The sequence below is a fragment of the Armigeres subalbatus genome, chromosome 1 (genome assembly GCF_024139115.2).
Source record: "Armigeres subalbatus isolate Guangzhou_Male chromosome 1, GZ_Asu_2, whole genome shotgun sequence".
Lineage (NCBI taxonomy): Eukaryota > Metazoa > Arthropoda > Insecta > Diptera > Culicidae > Armigeres > Armigeres subalbatus.
The window spans coordinates 230,242,682-230,267,682 of NC_085139.1; the positions used below are offsets into that span (position 1 = coordinate 230,242,682).

A 25,001-nucleotide genomic window follows, 5' to 3' on the forward strand; every position below is an offset into this window, starting at 1 on the left:
CTGCAAGGACGATTTTTTCCGAATCCAATTTTATTTGAATTGAATTATCTTTATTTACGAGATTTTTTACCCTAGGCCGGTTTATCTCGTCACTATCAATATTGAAGCAATGAGTAGCTGCCATGTATTAATTCTGTTATTCGTTGCTTCTTTGTCGAGATTGGTGCCGTTGAAAACGCGTGGTATAATTTATTTCGATTCTAGACAGTTTCACTTTAACGGATTTCGATTCAAAAACCTTTATGATGCAGCTAATAATCGAATAGTATGATTGATAATATAAAATGGTGAAAATTTGGACAAGCTTTCATTCCAAGCGATAACTTACTTTGCCTTTCAGACTGAATTTGGATTGTGGTACAACCCAACCAATTGACAATCAGAAAGGAATGCCAACCGGGCGGTGTGGCGTTGTTTTGTTTCGTTGCAATTTGGCAATCGATCAAACCACCAAACGACCGACACGCTACTCAGCAAATAGCTACCACCAGAAAATCTGTTTTCTTCTATTTTCGTAATTATGATATTTTTCTGTTGAGGTTGCCATGCTGCTACTTTTGTTCGCCCTCTTCGAACCGAACGAACGAGGTGCAACGGTGATGCTGCGACGGTGCACGGCGATCGTCGATCGCGCTCGCGCGCACGCTGGCCGGTGGAAAGGGGTTTCGGTGTGGTGAATTTCTCGTCAGATGACTGGCAGGTGCGAGACCAACCCCCACCCACTTGGAGCGATACGACGGGTAGCGAGACAGAGAGCGCAACCAGCAGCCAGCGTCGCGATTGTCGTCGTGGGGGTGAGAAAATGCGTCGCGAGCTTTGCGTGGGAAAGCTCCGAGCGGGAAAGCTTCTGACCAGCTCGCCGAGATCGGCCGATCGTCGAAAACAAGTCGGCAATATATAGCATATTGTCGGTTGTTTACAAACGATTATTATTCGCACCGTCCGTTCGCCGTTTAGTTGCTCCACTAGCGCAGTCAGTGGTGTTAAAGTTTAGCCAAGTTTGTTCGAACTCGCGTCATCGTCGTCGTTGTCGTTGTCGAGCGAAAACCGAAGCAGCGCGGTGTGCCATACTGAGTGGTCTGAGGGTGGTCAAGTTTGCGCGTGGAGCCGAGTTGGATCGACGCTGCCGTAAGCTGGTTTACTCTTGAAGTGTCTCTCTAGCGAGCAAGTTGCCTTTTCCCGAGCCGCCCTCTCGGTTGGAGAAGAAACGGAAATCGATGTAAGTTGGATGAGGTGGTTCTGGTGAAGGAAGCTCGCAAAGGACGGGTCAAAGTTCGTGTTGAACGCGGATGTTTGAGGGAATTCCTTTTCGGTGATAGTGACCGTGGTGCGCACAGTTTTCCTTTTCCTGGGGACCGTTGAAGAAGACGAAACTTCGGGATCGCTGGAAGATCTTGGCAGTGACTTGAGTTCAGTGAAGATATTTTGACTTTGGAAAAGAAGTCCAAGGAGTTTTGGACTCCGAGTGAGTGAGTGAGAGCACGAGGGACATAGTGAGAATAATCAGTGAGACCATGCGGCGGAGCGAGACGGAGATGCAGAGAGCGAGAGTGAGACGGAGTAGGTAATGGGCGCAGGAGGACGAGGACGGCGCGTGCCACCCAAACGGCTTGCACGGTGATTTCGTGTATGATTTCGAAACCCTTGCGCGAGGGTTGTTCGAAGGAGAGGATACCAACACCGACCGACCGACCGGGCCGCAGACCTCGCCGTGTGTGCAAGGCGCACTCTCGTGCATGCGCCTATGTGAATGGATTTGCTAATAGCGATTTCAGAGTATTATACAACTTTCAATTTCGTTACCGCAATTGGGTACAACACGTTTCAGCTTTGCTGTATGCCAGTAGTGCGCTGCTGGCTGCCCGTGGTCGTCCTTTCTCGTGGAGGACGGCCTTTTTTTCAATCCAGCGCCGTCGTTGATGACGTATGTATGTACAATTACGGGGTTTGGGCACTTACCATTGGTCCTGAACGGTCGTCAACCCGAGGTCTACGACACGTTGTCGTCGCCATCGTCGGTATGTAAAGAGGCAGTGTGTTTGAGATTGGTAGGGTTGACCTAAATCCATCCAAGGTTGCTCGAATTATGATTGCTACTGGGCTAGTTAAGAAAGCCATTTCATGTGCGGCACTTGAAACTCACTTAAGGTGATATGCAAACTTCCTTACAACCTTGGGGAAATTTTGAACAATTTTGTTTAGGAAAATTGATAACACTACAATTGCAAAAGTGATAACATATTTTAGATAGCAAAGGCCTTTATTCAGAGCAGATAATTGGGGATGCTGTCGTTTGACGATTTGAACAAGTGACATTTATTTGGAGACTCGAGTCACGCACCTTAAATAAGTTTTGAGTCTCGAAACAAATTGATCGCTAATGCTTCCCAATAAAAACGAAAACTCCACCGAAAATTCAAACTCAATCGGAGGACAAAAATAATTATGTCTGTCTACAAAACTAAATATTCCAAATTATCCTTCTCGTTTGATGAAAAATAGCATTTAACTGTATCATTTCGAGAACATGACTTCTAAACTATTTAAACTAAACTGAACAATAATGGGTACTTGAATTTTTATTTTCATGAACAGTTGGGTGGTTCTGAAAACTTGTAGGATTCAGGTTTATTTGTGTTGTATTTGATTCCAGCGTGCTGCGGTAACCCGAAACTGCGGTAAGACCGATTTGACAATTCAAAAACACGTCCAACCTTACCCCAATAACGACCGCATTATCCTCGCCAGGTTAGTGGCATCGCTCTCTTGTATTGGTAGCTAACATTGAGCGAACGTATCCCACTGACAGAATTGAATCTGATGTTTGTAAACACAACACATACAGCCATGATTTTGGTTATGAGATGTTGGCTGCAAAAACATGGCATCGTTTCATCGATCTGGTTCTCAGTTGAGCATGATGCAACAAAACTAATCCCGCAACAGACAATTTAGTTTTTTTATTTTCAAAATAAAACGTCAGTAAACATTCCGTTTTGTTTACAAATGACGTCATTGCTATCGTTGCACGTCAGTCTTTACGTGTCATCATGCTTGCGAGCCTACCTTGCTTTTGTTTACCTTGGCCCAGCTGTTGAAGAAGTGAAATAACCGACATTACCGTGAGGTATTTGAATAATCTTCAAGTTAAAAAGTTAGAATTGAAAGAATTTTGACATTTTTCCTTTCTAGTATGTATAGAGAAAAAGTCTAGCCTACATGCTTTGTAGTTGTCTAAGATACCAGCTTGTAAGAACATTTTCAAAATTACTTCTGCTTCCGTAAACAACAATTCAAACGATGGTAAGGTTCGACAAAATCCGGACATGATCTTGTAAAAAAAATTCAAAGCAAACTCCTGCTACACCAGGAATTTTCTGAGAAAAACCATGGTATGTATTCGACAAATTAAGCTTTCCTCGTTTGGATTTTTTCTCGTTTTGATTTTTGCTTTGATTTTTTTATTTAATCCTGCTTTAGCCTTCAGATGAATGAAATATCTAATACCTAGCGAACTCGATTTGGCTGAAATGTATGCTTGGCCGAAACGGTGACTGATCATTTAGCCGAAAATGCCGTTTAACTGGAATGGTTGCACGGCAGAAAGGATCATTTGGCCGAACATGTTCCTCTTTAAGCCGAACCGGTCGTTTGGCCGAATAGGCCAGTTGCCATTTGACCAAAATGTTTGTTTGACAGAAAGGGCCATTTGGCCGAGTGGGTCGTTTGGTCGAATATATCGTTTCACCGAAAAAGACGTTTGGTCAAAATGGTGAAACGACAGAAAGGACCGAAATGTATTTCGCCGAATGGATCGGTTGAACAATAGTGCATGTGAAAAGAGTAAAGTTATTAATGATGTTTGAGAAGTAGGAAGTAACAAGGAAGAAGTGAGATTTCCAACTTTTTGCTCCGCATTTCACATTTTTCTCTTCTCACTGCGAAAATAGAGAAGTACGAAGTGAGAAAAGAGAGCGAGAAATGAGAGGTGGCGACCAGTTGTTTGATCTATTGTGAAGTATTTCCTTTTTTAATATGGCTATATCACGATGTCAAGCCACTATTTAGAATTACCTTCAAATGTGACTGGTAGCCTTTTCCCAATCTGGTAATACATTTCTAATAAACTGCACCACCAGATTGGGTGTTGTTCTCCAAACTTCATAGGGTTCAAATATCCCTTAGTCGAAGAACTTTATTCTTTTATTGAAAATTGCCGGGCCATGGAATAAAATGTGTTCCGAGTCTTTATCCACTATACAGAATCGACACGAATCGTGTTGATTTTTTTTTTTCATTTGCGGGCAATGACCTGTTATTACGCCCACATTAGGGTGGTTCAAAAAATCGATTTTACTCCACAGCGCTCATCTGGTTCTTTATCATGTTCTGAGTATCCTCTGAAAATTTGAGCTCATTTGGATTAAAACTGATTTAGCACACGCCGTTTCAATTTTGCATGCAAATTAGTATGGGGAAATTACGATTACTAGTTATTGGGGCGATTAATCAACATGCGGTTTTCGTTGGGTGAAAGCCGTTGAGTATTATTTCTAGCTATGTAGGTTTTCTTTTAACCTGCGCTTAATGGGGAAGCGTCATTAACAGTATAATGAAAAAATAAATTTCCCCATACTAATTTGCATGCAAACTTGAAACGGCTTGTGCTAAATCAGTTTTAATCCAAATAAGCTAAAATTTTCAGAGGACACTCAGAACATGATAAAGAATCAGATGAGCACTGTGGAGCAAAATCGATTTTTTGAACCAGTCTAGCCCACATATTTATCAGCTCTCTCGTTCTTGAAACACAGTAGGCCACTTGCCCGTGGGGATTGAGATTGCTACGCCCTCCTGCTCTAACCATCTGTGTAGAAAACTATTGTTCCTGATCGTAGATCTGGACCACCGTTTTCCCAAGCATTGCGCCCAGGATTTATTACCTGGAATAAACGTTCAAAGTTATATTGTTTAACCCATCCAGTCTTCATTGTTAATTATTAGTGAGATTATTGCAATCATATTTAGAATACTCAGATGACCTGTAAGATCACCTTCCAAGAGGTTCGTTGATCGCCGGATTCTTAGAGCACTCTTCTCGGCTTCTAAATGTATGAATTGATGTAAAGGGAGTACAAAGAGTAAGCAATTCAAGGTCTTCGATGGGGTACTTCTCATTGCACTAGTTGTTGAGATAGTTGCTAATCGTTGAACTCCGTCCATTTTTTGTGCAGTTTTCTCTTTTGTTCTTGGGCATCATAACAATGACGCACAGGTAATTCTGAGTCTTACAATTGCCGAGTAAATCCAATGAATCATCTTCGGCTTTAGGCCCCATTGCTTACCAAACGTTGGTTCACATATCCAAGAGGCATTTATATAGCTTGCTACAGATTTGCATTCCAGTTGAGCTTCCTGTCAAGTATAGTTGTTTTACATAGGATTTGTATTCAATCCCTCCTTATCACACCACATAGAAACAAAATTTAGTGCTATTTGCTATTCTGACAATATCATCCACAAATCCAATTATCTCGAAACCTTGGTTCGACAAGCATGTAAGAAGATCGTCTGCTACTAAGGACCACAATAGAGGTGACAACACACCTCCTTAAGGTCACTCCTGACAGAATCCAAGTTTCAAAGTGCTCGCGTTTTCGGGGGCACACCACTCGATACGGAGGCGGCGGACAACTGTCATTTTTGTTGATTCAGCTTTGCTGCGTCGCAGCATGCGTGAAAACATAAAAATGACAGTTGTGCGTTGCTTCCGTATCGAGTGGTGTGCCCCCGAAAACGCGAGCACTTTGAAACTTGGACTCTGTCAGGAGTGACCTTAAGGGCACCCATTGACTGCTCCTAAGGTACCTGACATTTTCCTGTTCACAAACATTGCCTTTATCCATTCGATAATGCATTTGTGGAAGCCATGCTTCGCCATAGCTTTTGCTATATAATTGTGTGAAGTGTTGTCAAACATTCCTTCAATGTCTAGGAAAGCAGCAAGTGAAATTTCTTTTGCTTCAAAAGATCTTTTTATTTTTGTAACTAAATAATGTAATGCAGTCACAGACGACTTACCCTCCTGATGTTTACTAAAGGGATTCGTGATTAAATATGATGATTTTACATGCTCATCAATTATTCTTTCCATTGTTTTTAGCATTATAGACGACAAACTTATCGGCCTAAAAGACTTAGGTGATGATTTACCTTATTTATTGGCTTTTGGAATAAAAATCACCCTTACTTGCCTTCAAACCGTTGGAATGTTACTTAGTTCCAAGCTTGTTTGAAATGCTTAGTTTTGTAAAAATAGGTCTTAAGTATCTTTCACCTTCTGTAACAGGGCCGGATACATTCCGTCAATACCAGGTGACTTAAAAGGCTCAAAAGAATCATTCGCCCATTCAACTTTTTGTTTTATGAAAATTGTATTGATCAAAGTGCTTGCATCCCTAATTTCCTCTACCCCAGTAGTTGCTGCTGATATGCTTTGAATACCCGTCCTGGTTCCATTGATGTTTTCATCATAATGTCATTTGTATGGTCCTTAGGAAGGATTTCCTTTTGACCGTCTTATTATTTCATTGTTGTTAGGTTGGACGTGTTACTTCTCACTTTTCACTTATTTTCAGTGAGAAATATTGAGTGAGAAGTGAGGCATTCCGCTCCCTATTTCTCGCTTCTTATTTTGCTCTGCTCATTTCTGTTCACATTTACTATTGTTAGGCCCATTTACGGGACATTTGCGGTCGTATGATCCATTTGGCCAAATGACCTTTTATGTCAAACGACTATTTCGGCCAAACGGCATTTTCGCCATATGATATTTTCGTCATGACGGTTTGTTCCGCCAAATTTTCATTTGTTGTTGACGTTCATCGGCGTTATAATGGGTCTACAGTTTTCCTCACTACACCTAGCCAGAATATTCTTAGCGTATCTCCCTTGAGTCATTTTGTTGAAGTTTTTTTTATTTGTAATTTAGAAAATATACACAGTTAACAGTGATAGTTTTTTCCAACACTTCTCAGTTTCCAATTGTGGTGCAGGATCCATTAGAATTCAAGGTTCGCAGTTTGGGGAGGTTGAGACTCTGTCGTCTTGTCCCAATTCCAAAGTCCAGAGAGTTCACATAGTTCGTGGCCTTTAGAAAGTTTATCGTTTGCCGATCGTAGTCCGTGTTATTCTGGATGACTGATGCAGCATTTATGATGCTGATCGATGCTCGGGATGCATGAAAAAAAGTTTATGAATTAAAAATGAGGCTGATTTTAATTACATGTCTCATTGTTTCGGTAAGTAACCGGAACCCAGATCAGGTGTGCGAGAGGTGCGAGAGAACCACCTGTTCTGGAGGGTGGAACCTTCCATCCGGCAGAAGGCTCTTTGACAATTCCACGATTCTTTTCATCGGAGAATTCATATTTAGCGTCAGCAGCAGGAACTTCACGGCAGAAAAAGAACTTCTTTGTCAGATGTTGGCAAAAATGTCTGCATCCTTAGCGTAATATCGTTGTCAAATGCTTCCAGCATGGCTTGGATGAACGAGTGTCGGGTGGTCGATGAAGCCAGTGCCGCCAGAAAGCTCACCGAGTCAGTGATCACTAGAGTGGGAGCCGCTCGAGGCTCCAACATTGTCCGGAAAACGACAGCAGCCGCATTTGCCGAGAAACCCGAATAAAGATTCGGTACTATCCTAAATCCAACCCTTCTTCTTGCTTTGGATCCGTCCACATAGCGAATTGACAAAGCCTGAAATTTGTGGTCGGTTCGGTGCTTGAGAAGGCTTGGCGCTTTGGGTTTGTTCGGTCCTATTTAGCGGTTTTTTTTTTATCAATAGACCTATTTTCGACTTGTCGTTATGTCAATATCTTACAGCTATGCGATCTTCGAGATGATCTTCAGTGGGCACTTTTTGCACGTTAAAAAGGCCGCAGAAGTGATCTCTGGCCTTGGTCTTCTCCAGATATCCAACCGTTTTGCTGCATAGTGTCGAAGTGGTCTTGTTCCGGAGAGGCAGCATGCCGGCTTCGACACATGCAACATCCGCCGGGGTGGATGGTAGATGACCGGAGACTATTCTCACTGACCTTTCATGAGGGCGCTATAGTCAGTTTTTTTTATTTGTAATATCTCGTCTGATATCCAACCCAAGAAAACGTGAAACTGTTTTCAAATCGTTCACTTAAAATTCACGTGGCAGATTATTTTGAAATCATAATAATAGCCTCAATTGGACACCACTCACCACCACTCGATACGGAGGCGGCGCACAACTGTCATTTTTATTGATTTGGTTTTGCTGCGTCACAGCATTCGTGAAATATTAAAAATGACAGTTGTGCGTAGCTTTCGTATCGAGTAGTGTGCCCCCGAAAACGCGAGCACTTTGAAACTTGGTTTCCTTAAGGAGTGACCTTAAATACTAAAACGCAGATTCAACATCTATCTGATTATTAGTAAGTTTGTCCAATTGCCAGTGATATGAGAAAGGCCAATGCTATTAATTTTGCCCTTTGGTGCAAAACTATCACGGTAGTCAAGAACAACCTTTCGCAACAAATTCGACCTTTTACCGTCCATCATATTTGATTGTGAATACCCATTTAGATTTCACTGGTTTTCCGTTTTCAGCAACGTTTCCGTGAATCCAGTTCAATTTGGGAAGGATGAAAAAACATTCATATCTGTGAATGTTTTTGGATGAATAAAAGGAGTAAATTGAAATTATATAAAAATGTGTTTTACTATGAATCTTGCAGTACAAAAAGCTATCAAATTGAGCAAATTTGAAACAAAATTGCAGCTCTGCCGGATAGGTCATTTGGCCGAATAGGACATTTGGCCGTTTAGATTTTATTTATTTAAAGGATTAATCCAACTGGCAAATGATGTCTCAGTGAACAAAACTTAACCGGACTAGAAACGATCATCGGTGCGAAAAAGTCTGAACATCCGTTGGCAAAACACGTCCGAACATTAAAATCAAATAGGTCAAATAGTTGAAAGCTAATAGAACGAATTGGCTCGTACAGAGTATAGTATGTGCTTCGTGGGTTCAGGTACAAAAAATCCCGTCGACGGAGTGGCCTCTCAGAAACGTACAAATTGAGCTGAGCTGGCAGAGCCGGGCAGTCGATATCTCCCGTTAGTAACTTCCCAGCAAAAGTGTCCTGACCAATTGACCGCCTAACTTCAAGAGGTTCTATTTGCACAAGACGACCACGTTCCGCGTACGGTGACAGGTTCATCGGGTCGCGCCACCCGAGAAACTGAAGTGCATATCTCACGTACCTTTTTTGAATAGTTTCTATTCGGGCGATCCAACTGGCATGGAATAGGACATTTGGACGAATAGAACATTTGGCCGAATAGGTCATTTGGCCGAATAGGTCATTTAGCCGAATAGGTCATTTGGCCGAATAGGTCATTTGGCCGAATAGGTCCTTTGGCCGAATAGGTCATTTGGCCGAATAGGTCATTTGGCCGAATAGGTCATTTGGCCGAATAGGTCATTTGGACGAATAGGCCATTTGGCCGAATAGGTCATTTAGCCGAATAGGTCATTTGGCCGAATAGGTCATTTGGCCGAATAGGTCATTTGGCCGAATAGGTCATTTGGCCGAATAGGTCATTTGACCGAATAGGTCATTTGGCCGAATAGGTCATTTGGCCGAATAGGTCATTTGGCCGAATAGGTCATTTGGCCAAATAGGTCATTTGACCGAATAGGACATTTGGCCGAATAGGACATTTGGCCGAATAGGTCATTTGGTCGAATAGGACATTTGGCCGAATAGGACATTTGGCCGAATAGGACATTTGGCCGAATAGGACATTTGGCCGAACAGGACATTTGGCCGAATAGGACATTTGGCCGAATAGATCATTTGACCGAACAGGTCATTTAGTCGAACAGGTTATTTGGCCAAAAAGGGCATTTGAAAAGTGAGAAATGAGGTGTTAAGAGTGAGACGTCTCACTTCTATCTACTTATTCGCCACTTCTCACTGTGAAAAGTGAGTTGTGCGAAAAGGGAAGTGAGAGGTCTCATTTTTCATAGTGAGAAGTGAAAAGATGTCAGACGTCTCAATTCTTACTCCTCATTTATCCCTTCTTACTGTAAAAAGTGAGAAGCGCGAAGTGGGTAGTGAGACGACTTACTACTCACTTCTCGCTTATCACATTTTACAGTTTTTTTCACAAAGAAATGAGGAGTGTGATGTGAGATGTCTCGCTTTTCATTTTTTACAGCGAGGAGTAAGAAGTAAGTGGTGAGACCTCTCTCTTATCACTTTGCACTACTCACTTTTCACAGCAAAAAATGGGAATATTTTTCGACCGAAACTTAACAGATTTTTCCGGGGAACAGCAGATAAATTACTCACAAAAATCCAGAAATAATTCTCGTAGAAACATGCGCTACAATATAATCATATCGGCGAAAACGCCGCCAATCAAATTTACTACGTCCGCCAACAATATTTGAACCGGCGCACTTTTCTAGCTACAGTTACCCATGTATAGTTTCATAAATCTGTTTTGTTACCTGTCTTTCCATTATTTTTTTGGAGGTAATTTGTGTGTGATAACACTAAAACTCTTGTCCATGCTTGCCTAATATTCAACAGCTAAAATCTGGGCAATCGACGAATCTCGGTGGAAATTGTACCGAAATTTCGGTAAATTTTACCCACACATCGGTAGTTCTCAAAAGAATTTCGTTAGATATCATTAATCTTGACCGAAGTTCGGTGAATAATGTCGGGAATTTCGATAAATCAATTTGCGGTTAATGGTGACTACGGCTTAAATTGCAAAAAAATCAACTAAAAGCAAACAGAAGAAGTGATATTAATTTCTAATTTCATTACATCGTCCATTAACCGTTTCCATTAAAACATCACATTATATTTCTTATTCAAAAACAATCAATACGGAATACAGAAACATATTGTATTAAAATTGGTATTAACTGAATGGGAACTGTCTGGACTTTTGTTCAACTTCTAACTATCAGCTTATGTACAGCTTCCTTGCGAATTCTTCTTTGAGCTGTAGCTTACTCGCAACCGTTTACCGCTTTTTCCTTTTTTTTTAGTTTCGTTTGACGATCTCTTACTTGTTGAGAAGGATCTTGTTTTTGCGTGCAGCCTGTACATTGTTTACAACAAGGGTTAATTTATGTATGAAGTCCACTACTTTTTGAAATTTCTAGACCCCCCCCCCCCCCTTTGTTACGCTTTTTGGTATACATTGTTTATGTACTGTCACAAAATCTTGGATCCCCTCCCTTAACCTTTCGCAACTCGCTTCAACTTTCATAACACGAGAACTCGTGTGTTGTAAAAAGTACAACAGTCCGAAAATCCGTTATATGGGGGCCAAATAAAATGACATCAACGTGATTTTTTCGGGAAAACAATAAAGGGGATATAAAATCTCATTGAGGAAATTTTTAAGTACAATGGCTCTTTTGCTGGTCCTCCGGAAGATCTGGAACCAACGAAACACCGATGAAAACAGTCAATTTTCTCAACCCGAGCAGGAGAAATTGGCTCAATAATACTTAATTCTGTTATTGATACCACACTCTGTTATGAACTAGCCCTGCATAAGAGGTAAAATACCAAAGGAATAATACCAAAAACTAATATGCACAATACTTAAGCCATAACAAACTCAGTTATTAAATTGAATTTCAATACCAAATGCATAACCAATTATTATTCGTTTGGTATTGAAATACCTGAGCATGGTATGCCTCAAGTATTCTGCATATAAGTTTTTGGTATTATTTTTTGGTATTTTACCTCTTATGTAAGGCTAAAACATACCAATTTCTTTTATCGAGGTCGGCGCTCCTGCTCGGGAATAAATGGCGCGATGTTTCTTATAACAATTCTAAAAACCCTGGCGCAGTGAAAAAAAATTCTACATCCATCTTTAATTCCATGCGGCCCTATGAGTCAAGAAAAAATTGGATTTGGATTTCCCAACTAGTGTATATGAAAATACCAGTTTGGTTTGATATCTCGGGATCTATGGGACTTGGGAAGTTTCCGTCTTCTACAAAGTTGTTCGAGGATTGGAAACCAATATTTTGAGAAGCCGTTTAGCTCAGAATTCAGCAATAAGGCGGTGCTAGTGTATATTAGAATTCTGTCTTTTGCGTTCCTATCACATACCAACAAACAATCTGGTTTTTTTAACTGAAGTAGCTTCTTTTTGGCTGAAAAAGACCTTTAACAGCATTTTATGTTTGTTTAGATTGGCCATTCGTTATTAATATCAAGAAACTGATCATACTCGCTAGGATTCACATCGAATAATGAAAAGTGCACTGTATGTACCTCAAGTAGGTATGGTACCTCATTGAGGAATTTTCAAGAATTCAGATGGCCATTACAAACACATCATACTTGACGAATTCCTAAACTTAGATGAGGTATTGACTTGGTATACAATATCTCTCGAATACCTGATGTGGTTATTATCATCATCAAATCAGAGTAAGAATTCCAAGGTTATTGTCAAAATGGTTTATAAAAAAATGCGCTGCTCTAGGACAATCTTCCCAAAATGTTCATTTTTACGGACGAATTATCCGGTAGTTCGTGTGGTGGCCATCTGCGGCCAAAGCATAGTGAAAACTGTGAATTAACTTCAAGGTTATTGACAGAAATAGTATAGAAAAAATCGCGCTACTTTAGAATGAATTGCTAATGACATAAATAAATAATTCATTACTAGTCACTTTTCCCAGTACATCTGAGCCTTCTAACTGGCTATATTTACTTGAGCCATCCATCGAATCACTTTTTTGTCTTCTCAATTGATGAAGAACTAATTTGTTGAGGAATATGTGGTGGTTTGGTGCAAATTGGTCAATTGACTAAAAGGATATCTCATTTTTACTCAATGTGTTGTACTTTTTACAACTATGCGAGTCCCGGAAGGTTAGAACATGTGACTTAATTTTGTAACGACCCCCAAGCTATTCCAATGCTTTTCTCTCGTAAGGCCAGAATTCAAAACCCGGCCAGATAAAAAAGGACCAACTGCGTTGCATCAGATAAGCCTGCCTTTACGAAAGCCTTCTACCACGAAATCAAACATCAAACTTCGTCAGCATAATCGTGTACAGCTTCCATCACCGTGCTCTTGCTAACTTGTTTTGTTCTACCTCGTTATTTCGAGTAACAACTTTCTTGTAAGTCCAACTCGTTTTCAAGCACGGTTGCATCTTAGTTGTGTTTTACAAAATTGATTCTACTTGCCAATAGGATGATCAGTTTGACGATCAGATGACTTTTGTTTTATTGAATTTCAAAAATATTTTTATGATGATGGCAAAGTAATATATTTTTCTGAACAGTATACAAATTTGCTGATCCAAACAGTACGAAATTCTCCTACAATAGCACTTCAATATATGTGATTTCATGCAGACAAAAAATATATACGATGAGGTTTTCCCTCTCTCGAACTGCTAATGAATTACATCAATAACTTCTGCATTCAAATGCATCCATTTTGGAAGGATTGCGAATCAAACGATCTCTATAGGTACATGTGTTAAACAAGTTTTTGTTCAAATATTTCATTGAATGGTTCACGACAATTGGCTGGGGTTCTGAATAACCGGACCAAGGGGATTTTTGGCTGCTCTGTTATATTTTTCTCGTCGTAAAAGAAATTAGAATAATAATTCATATCTTTTTATGCGTTTATTTAAAACATGATATCCTCCATTACTGCACAGTATTAATTTTCCTGTAAATTTACGTTTATTTTCATGCACATATTTGGAGCATAAAAATAAACGCAAAAATGAGTCAGATATGAAATTTACACGGATTGAAAATGTAGTCATGTGAAATTACATGACATGTAGTTTCAATTGAATCTTTGTAATCGTTTAATTTTACACGATCGTGTAAATTTAAACAATGATTTAATTTTGTATTACGTTTGCTGTATTTTTGCTTTGAATATTTACAGCTTTCTGAAGAAAAAAATCTAGGGATTCAAATGGTCGATTTAGGAAAAAATTAGAAAAGGGCGTAACAGTGATCATTCCGTATACATAAACGCAGAACTGATATCTTAACATTTCGGCTGTAATGCCGTTTTCAAGTATTGGTCTGGAATATTAATATGCGATATGAAGGTATCATACATTTGTATAATGTTTTTTCGTCCTCAAACGAAAATTTTCTTCGAAATAGTCTGTTTTTCTAACCAATTAGCTTGAATGGAATCGTATGAGTTAATAAAACCGTTTGAATCGAGTTCTATAAATTTCTTTATAATTCATACATGCAATTACACAATTCATTTCTTAATAATGCCAGTTTATCAGGGTATCAGCCTCTCATTTCAAATTTCGACAAATCAGAATAGGCAGAATACTTGGTGTCTAGAACTCAAGTGTTTCGTCATATGTCCTGCCAGTGACTTAACACTTTGTTCCAACGAATCACAAGATATAAACGAACAGCGGAAAACACGCCGAAACTTCAAATTGAATTATCGCTGACGCATGCCTTTCGAATAAATCCAAAGATTTGCACAAAAATCCACACTCCGGAGTTGCATTTTCCAATCACTTTAACTGTGCAAAGTTAAACATGTCGTAACAAAAAAATGATGCACCACCGAATTGAATGAGAAAAACTGAAGTGCTATTGCGGTATGCTCCATTTTTTTTTCTTATGTTGCTGTAATATTACACGATGATTGAAAATTAAATTAATATTGATTGAAAATTCAACGAATATATATTTATTTTTAAAGCAGCTGTTGAAAAATACACTGTACTGTAAAATCATGTGGAATAAAATTTAAAATTATGTGTTTTTCGATGCTCTAATTATGTGCATTAAAATACACTCAATTTTCAATCGCAATAAATTTCAATCAGTTCATTATTTCAGCAATTATAAAAAAATACTTAATTTTCAATCAAATTATTGATTCAATCAATTTATTATTACATTATTTCTAATTTACAGGCCATGTAAATTTAATTATTTTTTGCTGTGTGGTTTAAGAAGCGCCACACATATAAATGTGTGCTAAAATTGGGAGTTGGTGCGGATTGATGCGAATCAAATCTCGTTCGGTAGTGAATCCTACAAGTTGAATAACAAACATCATCTTTCGGTAATAGATTTAGTCTTTAGTGTATGTGCGTGTGTGGATGTATGTGCTCACTCATGTTTTTGGAACTTATCTTGAACCGATTTGTTCGCAACAAGTTGCATTCGACGGAGAATTGTTTACATATTTGTTTCCTATGGAAAGTTTACCAGATCGAACCATGGGATCAAAAGTTATGGCCCTAAAACGATTAGCAAATAACAAAACACACTAAGAAAATATTACTCATGTCTTATAGACGAGAGAGGCACAAACACCGCTAGTTGGATTAACCGGATTTTTGTTTGTTTTCCATTAATTTCGGCTATGCCAAATAACTCTTGAAATGTTTTAAAATGTTTATCAAAGTTGATTCTTTCCTATTATTAAAATCTTGTCTTGCCTTGTCTTGTCTTAGCACATGCACAGCCAGTATCCTAGAAATGCCGGTTGTGTTTTCGAGCATTTTCTTATCAGTATTAATATTTGTAGCATATCGTAAATAAGATACAAATATTAAAACAGGCAGGCCCACTGTGCAGGCTTGAATTGGGAGATAATTCATATCTCACCGGCAATCAGATTATTCAGAGATGAATAACATGATCAACGAAGTGCTCTAAATTCGCGAAAGGAAGAAACGGGGACTGCGGTACCAACCGTTTCACATTCAGGGGGTATATGAAAAGGTATCGTTGGAAGTGACATTGCTAAGAAGATTAGTTTCACTCCTTGGTGAACCAAATTCCAGGGTTGGGACACAGGTATTTCTTCCACATGTCCTGGCTCTTAATGCCTTGGCTAAAGCGTCAATACTCTCTCTCTCTTTATTTTTTCTTTCCTATTATTAAAATCTTCAAAAAGTCGTGAGAATGAAAAGGTTAAACTCCTATGCATCTACCCTCACGGAGACTCCGAATGCATCCAAAAGGTTGCGATTCCCAGGTCACGACACTGTCTAACAACAAGCGATGCATTTCCTTCCCAATTGCGACTCGAGTCGGGAGTCGTTTCCGCACGTCTTTTCCACCAACCAGCGCCTACTGATTCCAAGACCTACCTACTTACCGTGGTACCGACTACTGCCGTAATCGAATGCCTGTTTTCCTATGTACGAACAAACGAATGCACAACGGGGTGTCCGACGGGTGGACTGGACATGGGTCGACTTGGCATGTACTTAACCAGTTTCCACTCCGACCATCCGATCCAGCCAGCCGGCATTCGTCCGTGACTTCCTTCTTCCACTGACTGCGCTGCGCTGCACTGCTAGTAAGCCAGTAGGTAGGTAGTGGCGTGCACACGTGATCGACTTCGACATTCATTTTTCACTTTCGGTTTCGTCGGTCGTTGTCGATGCATTTTTATGCGCCGCTACAGGGTAGGAGGTGCGGGATTGGATCGAAAATTTCGCAAGGTCATTCGTTCGGTGGCGACCACATGACCGGTGGATGGAATGAAAATTTTCTGCTTCAGTTGCGTTTTGAGATCATGATCCACTTTCTGAAATATGGAGCTGTTATTGAGTTATTAAGTTCGAAGCAATAAGTAAGCGAAATACTGAAAGTTGTATTTAAGCCGAGTCATTCGTGGGTTGTATCGTACTTTTTTTTCGAAGGATTGGACCCCTACTAGTCACTTTGTTGTAAGACGCGCATTTTCGATTCCTTGACTGGTAAGACTGGTTTCGATTCCAGGGAATTCTCAAATTGAACTCGATATCCATTGACCTTGAGTTGTGTGGTGCCAAACAAATGAAATACGAATACAACATAAAATTTAATCCTGAGAAACACGTTTGATTCTATTACGGCTCTATGTTTTAATCTTAAAAATCATTAAAAACCGGTTAAAAATAGAAAATGATTGATTACTTATTTACCTGCATAAGAATTCTTAGGCTTGCCTATTTGTAAATCGCATTAGAAAACATCGACATCTATTGGATCAATGTAAACAAATGTATGCGGCAAACTTACGCGTTCAAAAGTTCAAGAAAGTTGTTCAATCTTTCGTTTATTTCCAAAGAATTTTGATGATTAGTTGTAAAAGGAAATATTGTCGATTGCACGAAAATATTTTCGGACTTCGGAGTTGTTCATTCAAATAAATCTAAAACTTTACAGATATCATCGATTTTGTCTTCTTCTAGATTTCTGTCAGAAGAATTAGCATAGGTTTTAAATATCTCACTAACAAAGTGAAAAAATGCAGGGCTCCCAGTTTGTATTTTCTAGAAATTCCCCAATTTCTACACGAAAAAAAACTCCAATTTTAATTAAAAAGCAACTCTATTGTTTTTTTTGACATATCAAATGGTCCAAATATATTGTCATGATCAAATCAAGCTACTTCTGCTATTCTTTTGAACTATTCTCAGCCTTTCCAGCACAAATAGGCTCAGAATCAAATCCGTTTGAAAAGCTAGCATATCTCAATCCAATCCAAACCCAGTTCAATTCCAATTTTAACTTAACTAAAATCTACTTTAACAACAGCCATGGCAGAGCCGAAAATGCGTTATACAACAGCCTTACCACACATTTTTGACGGCACAAATTAGTGGTATCGTTGTTGCCTGTTATTCGCTTCTTAAGTTCTTTGCCCCTAAAAGCTTGACATAGTTTTGAAATTGGATTCTAGCACGATTTTTTTCGCACTTAATTTTTTCGCCGAGATCTTGGCATTTTTAGTTTATTTTCCAAAGGTGGGCACCGTCGAGTTTCAGCAAATTTTCTGCCAAAGTTCAGTTCTGAAATTTACTGAGCTACAGCGGTGCCTGATTTGGCCAAGCTTGAGTAAGTAAAACTTAGTGTGTACATCTTATTTTAGATCAATTCCAACCCTATCTGAACCCAAACCAAATCCAATCCAAATTATACGGAATTCCTAATTCCAATTCCAATTGCAATTCAACCAAAATCCAGCCCTAGTACAATTCTTAACCAAATGAGATCAAATTCAAATTCAGTTCAAACCCAATACCAATCAAAATTCTATCTACAACGAATTCAAACGTTTAAAATTAAAAAAAATCATTTGGAGGGAATTAATATTCAACCAAAATTCAATTCAAACTTAATAGTAATAACATCCAAAACAAAACCAAACGAAATTGGAACTAAACTGGAATACCAGTGTTGCTAAAGACCTTCACAAATTTCAATCATCGGGTACTCAAGATCGAGCAATCTCGTTTGCGATTTTAGAGGAAAAAATCACGTATGACGTTTTCACGCGAATAGCATCGCTTCATTAATTCACCAAAAAGTCAATTCCTGATAGCGTATTTAATTAATCGCTTAGCTTACAAAGTGTCCATTGTTCTTGGCAAAGAGCATCCATTAACTGATTTCAGCATTAATGGAGAACACAACAAAAATTGATTGATTGAAATTTTTCAATTATTTAAACCAAGGGCTCAACTGATGAATGATTTTTTTATTAGTTCGGTGTCTTTTTTTACGATCGATTTGATTCATCCTTGAGTTTTGCTATGCGGACTTTTTCCCAACACTACCGAATACAAACAAAATACGAACTTAGCTCAACCCAAATTCTTTTAAATCAAATAAAAACAAAATTCAGATCCAATTTCAATATCTTATTAGCCCAATTCAATTTAAAATTTTAATTTTATTTTAATAAATCTCACCCCAATTTGGATCTAATTAAAATCGAATCTGAATCAAAATTCGTTCCCAAACCAATGCAAATTTATTTTAAGCTCAATCAAAGTTCAATCCTAAATTACCAAGGGCCGTGGGTTTAATTCCAATCGAAGGAAAGTGGCGACCTCCAATACTTTTTTCGAATCAAAATCTTCCACATAACGTACATATTCACATCTGGGTTTCTCAATCTGAATTTGGTCAAAAATCTAAAAGTTCATTCAAAATTCTATTAAAATTCAATCCAAAACAAATTTGGATCGCATCAATTAAAATTAGTACAACGTCACTTTTAAGCTAAATCGTTATCAATTGAAATTCGATCTAAACTAAATGTAGAATCAATATAAATTCAATTTGAACTCAATCCCAATTGAACTAAGTATCTATCAAACTTCAATCCATATTTCATCAAAATTTAATTCAAATTCCATCAAAATCCGTTCGCCTGCTACTTAAATTCCTCAAAATATGTTTTATTCAACTTATCCACCAAACTATGTCCACTGTTCTTTTGGCTACTTCATTAATTTGAATATTTCCGAACCCTTTAGTTCCGGCTTCAATTTTATTGGCTTTTTCATAAGCCCATATTACAGTCAACCCTCCATGAGTCGATATTGATGGGACCATCGACGCGTGGAAATATTGAGATGTGGAGTTGAAAATCCTTGAATAGCTCATTGATGGGACAATCACAATAACCCAGAAAATAGTTTTTAATATGGCATAATTTGTCTCCATGAGTCGATATCGAGTCATAGAACATCGACTAATGGAGGTTTACTGTACTTTATTGAAAATTCTAAATCTTCAGTGTCCTGTTGCTCCGTAATCAATTCAAAATTCTGGGAGAACTCTCGATTCGGCATCAACTACAATATGTACTTCGAAGTCGACTCGCTCCTCTCGCCTCGAAATACACATTCAACCAATTCAATAAGAGCGACTCAAAAATACATACTTGCGATAGCAGAGGATGGCCTCAACCTTTCAATCTTCAGTAAAGCATTGCTGATGCAATCGATTGTTTTTACGACAAGCACATTTTAAAATATTAATAGAAAATTGTGCATTTGAGATCCTGAAAAAAAAAAACAGGTGCCATTCTTTAGTCCCTGAAAGAGCTTAAATGCGGTTTCATCCAGTTCTAATAAAAAAAAATATTTCCGATTTCGTTACATACCCTTTTTAACACCCCAAAATTCACTCGCTCAGCAGCAATGAATGTATGGCATTGAAGTTCTAGCACTTTTCTAGCTTCAATTTTGTTTTCATGAATTTGCCTGCTTTCGTCACCAAATTTATCATTTTGAAATTCTCTCGCTCTCGGAATTCCAAAGACATTTCTGTCAGTTTTCCAAAGAAATTCCAAAATAAAAATCGAAATAGAAAAAGAAATTTAAAAAAAATTCCAAATTTTCTTCGAAAAGTTTTCAGAGAAAAATCCGAAAAAAGATTCTCGAGAAAACTTCGCCGTACTTTTTGTGTTTGAATAAAAAAAAATATATAATTAAGCAAAAAATGCCATACTCATAGGAACTATTCTATCGTTTGCGTCTCTTGTTGTGATCCTTTCCTGTCCCTCCGACGAACAGTAGGTTGTTCCACTCGTCTACCCCTCGTAAGAGCGGCTACTGTAGGCAGTGTTGGTAAAACCAATCTCATCCACAATTGAAATCAAGCGTGAGGTAAACCTCACCCGACTCATGGCCCAAAGAATCGTCTATGATTTGACTCGCGATTTGCATCATTGGGTGATTCTTGCGTGTTCTTCTTCGTTACATTCATTGGAATTAATCATTTTCCAGCGAATGAGCAAAACGATGTGATTCTGCGTGAAAAACTCATGCGCGATGCTCTCTATGCAGAATCGCAAGCGAGTCAGCTCGCGCATGAGGCTTCGGTGAGTGAGATTTGAGCATGATTCTACCAACACTGACTGTAGGCTCTTTCCCAATGATTCGTCTGACAGTAGACAGCTGCCCAAGAAGCTCAACAAGAATGCCATCCGATATGCGACAGGAATCTGTCTGGTTTTGTTCAGAAAACAGATAATTTATTCAGTTTCTGCAGAACAAAATTTCAATACCGCTAATAGTTTCCAGTTTATAAAAGTGTTACAAATCAATTATATATGAGAAATTTATTGATTGATTTTCATTGGCTTTTATTGATGAGACGGATTACCCAAGCTCAAAGTGGATGGGAGCATTTTTACAAAGCACGATGAAGCACCGAATCGACAGTTATCGCAAGCGAGCGACAAGTATGATATCGTCAAATTCTATTCGATTTCATACTTTCGCTCGCTTGCAATAACTGTGAATTTTATGCTTCATCGTGCTTTGTAAAAATGTTCCCATCTACTTTGAGCTTAGGTAGTTCGTATCAGCGTTAAAAGCCAATGAACATCAACCAATAAGTTTCTCGCGGTGATTTAACCTCATATATATGAGAAAGTGAACAATTTCGCTATGTGAAAGTTCACAAAAGGCTAGGACTTATTTTAAATGTGTTGGTCTTAAAATCTTCTTTGAGTATCTCGGAAGATTCTTTGGGAATCCCGGAGGTTTTTTAAGAATCTCGGGGGATTCTTTAAGAATCCCGGAGAATTCATTAAGTTTCTCGGAGGATTCTCGGGAGATCCCAAAAGATGCTTTGGGAATCCCGGAGAATTCTTTGGAAGTCAGGGAGGATTCTTTGGGAATCTCGGAGGAATTTTTGGAAGCCCCGGAGGAATCTTTAGTACTGCCGGATTATTTGCGGGTCACAGAGGACTTTTTGGAATTTCCAGTGGATTCTTCAGGAAACTATGAGGAATCTTTGTAAATCCTGGAGGACTTTGGAAGTCACGGAGGATTCTTTAGGAATCTCCGAGGAATCTTTGAAAGCCCCGGAGAATTCTTTGGGAGTCTCGGGGAATTCATTGGGAATCTAGGAAAAAAACTTTGAGAATCCCGGAGGATTATTTTGGAATCTCTGAAAATTCTCTACGAGTTCCGAAGAATTCTGTAGGAATCTCGGAAGAATTTTTGGGAGTCCCTAGAGTTTTATTTTTTTTGCAAAACCCGGAGGATTCTTTGGACGTTCCGGAGGATTCTTTGGGAATTCCGGATGATGCTGACATTCCGAAATTTTTTTTTGGGAGTTGCGGAGGATGCTTTGTGAGTCGCGGAGGAACCTTTGGGAATCTCGGAAGAATCTTTGGGAGTCCCGAGCAGTGGTGCGAGTTCTCAGTCTCAGTGACTGAGATTTGTAGTTTATTGATACCATTGCCTGTTCACACTCACTTCCTACTCAGTGAAAACTGAAAATGGTTTCTAGCAACAATCAAAGTCAAAGTGACCAAAAGACCTCTTTTCTCATCGCACACGCAGCCCGCAGTGATTCAGTTTACTTGCAGGTGCGTTGAAAGTGATGGCCCCATATAAATGCATGGGTGAATACTATCACTTGAAAGAAAAAGACAGGAAATTTGTACCGAAATTCCTGCTTTGTCTTTCGGGCTGTAATCGATTGGCAAGTTATTGAAACATCCAGTCATATTAACGTCGCGGTCGATTACTTCTGTACTTCTGTAACGAGGTAGAAGAGGCGATTTTCCATGTTGCACCAGCTTGCAGACCTCCACAAAAACCGCCATGGTCTAACTCTCGTTTACGGACACTAAAGGGAGAACGATCAGCTGTTCTCCGAAAATACTGTAATACACGATCAACTTATTACAAACGACTATTCAATGTTGCTAGCTTGTGCTACCTTAATTATAACCATTGCTTGTACAATCGGCACGTGAAGCAAACGGAAGCTAGCCTTCGTGCTAATCCCAAGGGATTCTGATCATACGTGAACAACAAGAGGAAAGAATCAGGACTGCCATGCTCAATGTTTCTAGGAGACACGACGGCCAACAATGAACGTTCTGTATCCACGAATTTGATACAGTTTACTTCCTCCTGCTTGCGGAGTATGGACTTAGTTTATTTGGTTGATACTGCATACATTGATTTGAAGGCGGCGTTCGACACAGTTGACAGAATTCTGCTTGCCAAACTGGAGAGACTCGGAGCATCCTCAAGGAGCGTAGACTGGTTTAGATCCTACTTGCGAAACCGTTCAGTCAGCGTAAAAATAGGTTGTTCGGAATCCCAACTGTTTGCCAATAATTCTGGAGTCCCGCAAGGCAGCAATCTTGGGCCACTTCTATTTTATATTTTCATAAATAACGCCTCCCTGTTGCTACCCCCTGGTAAGTAACCAGACGACACAAAATTAGTCAAAATAGTAAAATGTTACTCGGACTGATATTATGCCGATACAAATATTTAAAATCTATTTTGTCCCCCCCCCTCGGATTTTTTTTGCCAAAAAAAATTATATTTTGAGGGGCAACAAAATAAAATTCGGATAATTTTGAGGATTTTCAAAACATTCTTTAACAAATCCGAGGACTTGTCATAAGACGAGTTAATACAATCCCATTGAATTCCACCACTTAATTGTATCTTGACAGATACGTATTTCGACCTCAACAGTAAGGCCTACATATCTGTCAAGATACAATTAAGTGGTGGAATTCAATGGGATTGTATTAACTCGTCTTATGACAAGTGAAGACATTCCACTAAAAAGCTCAAAATAATTTTTTTATCAAATCCAAAGAGTTTTTTATTTTTTTTCATTTTATATTTATTTTTTATTATCCTCCCCTTGACCTTTCGGAGACCAGTAGGACAAAAAGTTAATTAAATATTTGTTACGGCCTTATTTACAAAACATGGTAAACATCTTTTCTGAGTGGTGCTCAAGAAACTTGCTAAGACTTATCTGGGAATTGACGACTGAAGTTTTGCTATGAAGATTGAATTTCTTTCGGCGATAGCAGTCTTAATAAGTAGCAAATACTTTGTTGCTCCTACATCCGACGTTTCGGTTAATTTATTTAACCTTCTTCAAGGGTTAGAAACATAGAAGTATTTGAAAGTGAACAATGTTTTCCGATTCACAAAGATTTTCCCACTTTTGCCCTACTATCCCTTACTCACAGGAGTATGTATTTTTGTTGGTGTGTGTAGTGCCCTACATTTAGTTGTCGTGGTTTTATAATGGCGTCCGCTTTTACTATACGTGAAATATCGTTATTCGTTGTTTAAATTTTGGTTAAACCGTATTTTCTAATATGTTTTTCTAGTGTACTCACTTCATGCGTAGCGATTTTTGCGTACGACACTGTATTAAGTTTTTATAACTATTTCAAAAAGCTCTCTATCCTTGGTTAAAGTTTAATTTGTACGCTTAATCGCGACACCTCGACTTTCGATTATGAAACTGATGACTGTTCAAATGTGTGTGAGTGACAGTCTAGTCATATTGTTAGTGTTTGTACTATCCGTGTTTTCAATAATTTCTCGTGTGTTTACAATGTTCATGTTTGTTTTCTGAATATTTCCTATTTTGTGTAGTATACCTGCATATATTGCATTCAAACCTTCTGTATCTGTTCTATGGTTGATGCAATTTTCATTATTAACAATATGGCACATTTCTAGATATGGTAATGTATGTGTTTTGTTTGTTTTGTCTAATATTTTCGTTTTTTCCAGGTTGAAGCGGTGATTTTCGGTGATGCTGTGTTCTAGGAGCGCAGTTTTCTCTTTTAGCTGCATAATCCGTGGATCCGATGTGTTAACTTCGTTTTCCTGTAGTTTGTCCAGAGTGTTATAATGAGTCCTGTGACCGCTGATACGTGTTTTTAATCTGTTTTTTGTCATTCCTATGTAACAGGCAGGGCAATCGTTGCATGGAATGGAATAGATGACGTCCGTTTGTTGTTCCTCTGGGATAGGATCTTTCACGTTAGTAAATAACCCTCCTACTGTTCTGCAGTTATATGTTGCGAGTCGTATGTTTTTGTAGTTCCGTTTTATTTCCTTGTCGACTCGGTTCGACAGGTGAGGTATGTATGCTATTGATCGGTAAGTATATTCCAGGTCTCCGTTATCAACTGTTCCGGTATTTGAGCTATCATTTCTTTCATTCATTTGGTTCTGTAGTCTGTTGCGTAGTGATTTTGGATAGTTATTCAATTTTAGTTGTTCATCTATTATTTTGTGCTTGGTATTGTCGTCTATGTTTTGTTGATAGCTTATTCACTCTGTTAATGAGATTTCTTGCCGT

General features: G+C 38.8%; 1 protein-coding gene across 5 annotated transcripts in view; it reads left to right on the forward strand.

Annotated features, from left to right (window-relative positions):
- The first annotated feature begins 937 nt into the window (after positions 1-937).
- LOC134205852 (dentin sialophosphoprotein) overlaps positions 938-25,001 on the forward strand; it is a 118,846-nt gene continuing 94,782 nt past the window's right edge. For 2 of the 5 annotated variants that reach the window (XM_062681490.1, XM_062681492.1), the window contains exon 1: positions 945-1,219. The gene's annotated coding sequence lies outside the window, so the exon portion shown is untranslated. Of the gene's footprint in view, positions 1,220-25,001 lie in introns of all 5 variants that reach the window. The other 3 variants (XM_062681491.1, XM_062681489.1, XM_062681493.1) reach the window with 3 other exon arrangements.